This window comes from Cyanistes caeruleus, chromosome 1, assembly GCF_971803275.1.
Source record: "Cyanistes caeruleus chromosome 1, bCyaCae1.hap1.1, whole genome shotgun sequence".
NCBI lineage: Eukaryota > Metazoa > Chordata > Aves > Passeriformes > Paridae > Cyanistes > Cyanistes caeruleus.
In genome coordinates, this window is record NC_141701.1 from 140659582 (window position 1) to 140665523 (window position 5942).

At 37.0% G+C, this 5942-nt stretch overlaps 1 long non-coding RNA gene across 1 annotated transcript; it reads left to right on the forward strand.

The window, feature by feature from the left end:
* Positions 1–1375: 1375 nt before the first annotated feature.
* Positions 1376–5085, forward strand: LOC111924423 (uncharacterized). The gene is made up of 3 exons (XR_002861631.2): positions 1376–1444; positions 4106–4210; positions 4628–5085. It is a non-coding gene; the product is annotated as an uncharacterized LOC111924423 (long non-coding RNA).
* The last annotated feature ends 857 nt before the right edge of the window (positions 5086–5942 follow it).

The following is a 5942-nucleotide window of genomic DNA, read 5'->3' on the forward strand; positions in this document are numbered from 1 at the left end:
CATCAGCTCTGGGGTGCTCAGCACAGGAATGACATGGACCTGCTGGAATGAGTCCAGAGGAGGCCACAATGATGATTAGAGGGACTGAGCACCTCTCACCTCATCTCTCCTGTGAGGAGAGGCTGAGGGAATTAGGGCTGTTCAACCTGGAGAAGAGAAGGGTCCTCCAGGAACAACTTCAGCCTTCCAGTAAGGGATCCTACAAGACACAGAGGGACTCTTTACAAGGGATTGTAGTGATAGGACAACTTTACACTCAAATAGGATAGGGCTGGATTAGATATAAGGAAGAGATTCTTTACTGTGAGGATGGTGAGGTACTGGAGCAGGTTGCCCTGAGAGGTGGTGGATACTACCTGCCTGGAATTGTTCAAAGCTGGGCTGGATGGAGCTCCCATCAGATCCTGGAACACTGCAATCAGATCACTCCTAAGGCACCTCTTTTCCAGGATGAACACAATTCTCTCAGCCTTTCACCCCAGGAAAGCTGCTCTGTCCCTCTAACCATGTTGGTGGCCTCCTCTGGACTCACTCTAACAGGTCAATGTTTTTCTATCTTGACACCTAGTGTAAGTTATTTAGAAAAATAATGAAATAACAGACTTAATGCCCCATAACAGGAAATTCAATTGCAACTCATCCAGAATGTGAAATTTACATTGCAACTGTGTGGAGATCATTGCATTCTTGGACAGAATGCAATTTTGCTATGTCAACAATATATTATGATATTGAGAAAAAATTAGGGTTTAAGACTTTCATTGTGCTGATCAAATTTTCAGTTAAAAGGAGAATATTTAAATGGAAGACTGCTCTTAATGTGCATTATAAAAAAAATTAAAATAAAGGAAAATAAATAGCCCGTAGTGTGCTATTTTACTAAATACTGATGATATTTCTAGTGTGTCAATAAGCTATTAGCTCAGGCAATTTTTCTAAAAGCAGCTAGTTCAATGTAGCTTCTCCAAAAGTATAAGTAAACACCCCATTTTACAGATTTACGTTTTCCTCTTACTCTGCAAGCAACTCAGAATTTTTGCATATCTTGTTTTTCAACAAGGCAGTCTTCTTTACTATGAATTTGAAGCAGATTGAACACATTATTTGAATGATATAGAGGTTGAAACTGTTGTAATGATTTCTTCAAGACTTTTTTTGGGGTTTTTTTTTGTTTTGGTTTTTGCTTTTTACCTGTATTTGTGCTTGAAACACTACTAAGCAAATCTGAATTTCAGAAGGTGGAATAACACAATTTCCTCTGACTTCAGAGACCTCCAGACCGGATAAGTTGGTTTATAACCCCCTAGTACAGAAGCTAAAAGTGTTTTCTGATGTTTCCCACGATCAAAATAAGTATTTCTATTTTCAGCTGAATAAGGAGCTTCAATCACTTCACAGAATTTTCAGTCCTGTGTTGAGGAGTGGGCCTGGGAGATTCTGAAAGGTAATGAAAGTACCAGTTCATAAAGTTCTTGGTTTTTTTTACTTTTGAGAAGTTGTGGATTTTTCCATTCTAGATAGAAAGTTTTCCAGCAGCCAAACCATACTTCTGAGGCTACCAAGCCATGTGAGGCAGAGACTCACTTTTAGTTTGCAAATCCCTTAGAGAAGGTTTGGTTTCTCCAAATAAAGTCCTAAGATACACCTTCATTTTCAAATGTCTGCATGAAAGTTTTTTTTGAGAACCCAACATCTCAACTACTTGGACCTCATTAATGAAAAGTCACTCCACTAAATAAATGGCTTTTTTCATGGTGCATATAATTGTGATGCATGAATGCTATATTTTACTCTCTTTATATGTGTATGACTCAACTCTCATCATGACCAGACTTGGGTTTGACATAATTTATAATATTATTGTTGATTTATAAAAATGTATGTAATGAAGTTTTCTTAAAATTACCATTAACTTGGGTGATTTTTTGCCTATAAATATATGGAGATTGATGCTATCAGAAAACTGATCTCATAAGGTTCAGGGAAAGTATTTAGGGTTAGAATGTGTGATATCTATTTAAAAATTCACCACTCTAGGATTAGAACAGCAAAGCCTGGAATATCTCCTTAAGGCAACTCTCTTCTCCAGAATAGTTGCCTGAAGACCACGGTGGGTTACCAGGTAACCCTGTTGTCTATTGTCTGCCTCTGTTGACAAGTGCTGCTTTCTAGTAAACATTAAGATTTAGAAGCAGATGTTAGAGCCTGGTACCTCCTTTTTCCTGGAATCTGTGCTCAGTTTTTACTCATGATGTGGCTGCCAGACAACCTACAATACATGGTGACTTCAACAGCAGCTGGAGTACCTGGAACTTTCTTCATTTGTCTTGAAATTCATAATGGTAATTTCTCTTAACACATCTAGGGGTGAAGTGCCCTTGTGCAGGTGTCAGCATAGCATTATCAAGGTCTGAGATGATTATGAGACAATTTCCAGCATAATTACTCTATTTTTCAGTCAGTTTTGCTCATTTCTTTGGCAGGAGATCAGCAATGAGTATTACCTTAAGTCTGACTTATGTGAAACTTGTGGTGCTGAAAGATGTTGTTATTTCCTAACATCTGCAAGGTCAAAGGTTCCCATTGTATTTTATAGGCTGGATATGTGAGGTTATTTCACCATTAAGATTCAGAAACTGTAATGAAATACCCCATGGAAGTCATTAGCATAATTTTGAAGAGAACTTTCAACAACACAAATGTTAGATTTCTTCCTTGGGACTGTAGCTGACAAACAGCAGAGAGGATAAAAGCAATGTGGCCAGTTTCAAATAGGATAAAAATCAGAGGTTATCTTGTAAATCCCTTGTAAAGTCTTTTCCACTGTGCCAGGTTTATCTACAGCACTGCTGGTAGGAATCTATCATTGATCATGAAAGCTGTAATTAAGTGGTGTCTTCTCACTTTGAAGAGGCGACAGAGTGTGAATTTATGTTATTTTTTTATTGCCACTCATTCATTTCCTATACTGAAAACCGTGTCTCAGAGACTTTCCAGGAAAAGGGAAGGGGTATTTTCAGACCAGTCCATTGCAGCTTCTCTATGTAGGGGAAAGGGAGGATACTGCACAGGTGTAAATGAAGGTTTGTAGTGGACTACTTTACCAAATTAAAGCCTTACAGGGAGCAAGGGATCATTTTCTATCATGGGATGATGATAGAAAAAGAGCTGTGAATAAATGAAAGAAAGGGAGATTAAAATAATACCTTAGATCCCTTCATTTTTAAGCTAGATACAAAAATTTTGTGCTCCCAATGCTTTTCTTACACTGCAGGATAGACATCTTCAAATTATTCCTTGAATACAGAGAATTCTGAGAACCAGATTCCCTGAAGATTTATAATATTTATACAGCCTTTGTCAAAATGGAAATCTTTACTGCTGCAAACCATCCAGACCCTAAGAAACTGCTTTTTTTTCTTCTCTTTTATTTCTTTGGCAAGATTACCAGATTTGTCAAAGGAGGAAGGAATGTATTAGTAAAAGAAGGGAGTGGGTGTGGCGGAGCAGAGTTCAAATCCAGTAATTCTTTATTATCGCAGAGGCCATTAACAATTTTTTTTTCCTATAAATACACTAATTTAACCCCTCTGAAATGTCATGCCAGTTGCACAGCTGACTGCAACAACAATGGGTGACTTTATATAGCTGAGTCAATTTTTGCTATAATGAAGGAGGTTAAAGCTGCCATTACTGTAGTTAAAACATTGGCTGTAAAATAAGTTTGTCATTTATTCATTTTCTCTCCTATTATTCATATTTAATAGGAGACAGTTGACTAAAACTTTAAAAAAATTAGCTGTTCTGAATGACATTGTCTCAGATCTTTACTTAATTTAAATTCCTTTTTGCTCTCAAAATGTAGAAGAATGCTTTTATTTGATTACTTCTAGGCTGAAAACAATGTTCTAACAAAGTTTATGTTCCCAGAAAGAACAGTAATGATATTTTTTGAAGAACAGTTCTTCCTTTCTTCCAGAACATGCACAAAAATTGAATGACCAGAAAACACATATTTTGTGGTGTTTTGCTCTGTCTATCCCATGCTTTGCAAATGATCATCTGATGGTCCAATTAGATGACAATATGCCTGTTGCTTTTAAAGGGTTCATTTTAATGGATTCATTTGCCAAGAAGTTTATGCCTGGCAAAAATGACTCAGAAAATGAAAGATCATCAATATTTTCTCTATGGCAGAAAGAGAGCAGAGGTAGGTGAAGACAAAGATTTTCGCTGTTGATTGGGTATTGCACAATCTGAAGATCTGCTGTGATTCAGGAGACAGACAGCAATGGAAATATGCCTGCAGTCTGATATCCAGGGATCACTGCTTTTAACTCTGGTGTCTCTGAATTCTGCTGAACCTCAGATTTTCTCTGGTTTTCATTCTCATTTAAATGGATTGGTGCATAATTTCAATGTGTGTCGTTTTTCTTCCTGATGCGTCTTCAACTTTCCCTACTCTCTTATTTTACTCCTGGGCCTCACCATATATAAACAGCATTTAGAATCATGCAAATCCATGGGTCAGGATTTCTCTTCCTTCCCCATCTCTATGACTTTATTTAACCAAAGAGTCCCTGTCACTTCCTGATCTATTTCTTACCTCTCTTCTCCTTTCATGAAGGATCACATGTGCGATTACAGGGTTTACCTTTCCAGCTCCTGCATCAAAGGGAAGAGCTTAACAGTGCTGCTGTTCCCCACTGGATACAGGGCATAGCAAATTGGCCCTTTGTGGATAATAATGGAGCCTGAGCTTGAACCAGCACTTGTCTGTGATTTCACATCATTCCAACAAGCTCTTGCTGACTTTATTTGCTGCCTTCTGTCACTAAACCCTTGTAAACAGATTTGAGTCCAGTATTTACTAATATCTTCATATCATCCTCTGGACGGGATCTTGCGTCTGTTGTCGAAGATGACAGAGACTGTGGCTGAGATGTGTTGATGATGTTTTGGCTGCCTTTCAAGAAAGCACAGATGCTCTGAGCACCTTTCTAGAATTTTTAAGTAGTCAGATGTCTTCCCATTAAAATTTACAGAGGAAATGGAGAAATAAAGCTTAATGTCTTTTTCTAAAGAGATATGTCTCTGTACTGATGGTGAGCTCCTAATATGTTCTGGTTAGAAGTCATGTTCATAGGAATCAATATATTCTGTAAACAATAAAATTCATATCCTGACTGACAATATAAATACACTAAAGACATTTGAACAAAAACAAAAGCCAGCCAACCAACCAAAAAAAACCCAAGCAGACAAAAAAGCCCCACACCCACCTGCAATATAATTTTGAATAAAGTTCCTTACAGAAACAGGAATATTTTGTCTTTTTTTCAGTATATAATATAAAATAAGGAGAGATCTCAAGTCTGATTTTGTTTTGGGTTATGTTTGTTTTGGGGGTTTTTTAAATGTGCATATTATATTTGCCAGGTGAAGAAACATCAATCTTTACTTTTTGAATGTGAAGGGAATATGGCCTTTTTTAATTTAAAAAACCATTTACTAGCATTTTTTAACAAAAGAGATTAAGGGCTGAAATCAATCTTATTTAGCAAAGCATTAAGGAACCACAGAAACCATCTATCTTTTCTTCAACTGCTTGTCTGGTAATCTCCAAGTAAGAGGCTTTTCCATGTCTTTCACTTTACATGGAAATGAAGTTGCAATTAGAAAAGTACTTCAATCATTTACTGCTCTCCTTAAACTAAGCATGGAAAAACTGGCATAGGTAAAAATAAGTACTGACCCCAAACAGACTGTAAGGTCAAACTGAAATTGAGCCAATTATTTTGTGGGGGTTTTTTTTGTAAGTTGAGAAGACACACTGAATTACAGGGGGAAAAAAAAAAGCAATTTTTGCTGTAGTACTTAAAAAGTCAAAATGTCCTGAAAATAGCAGCTTTTGTGAGGTTTACAACTAGAACCACAGGAAA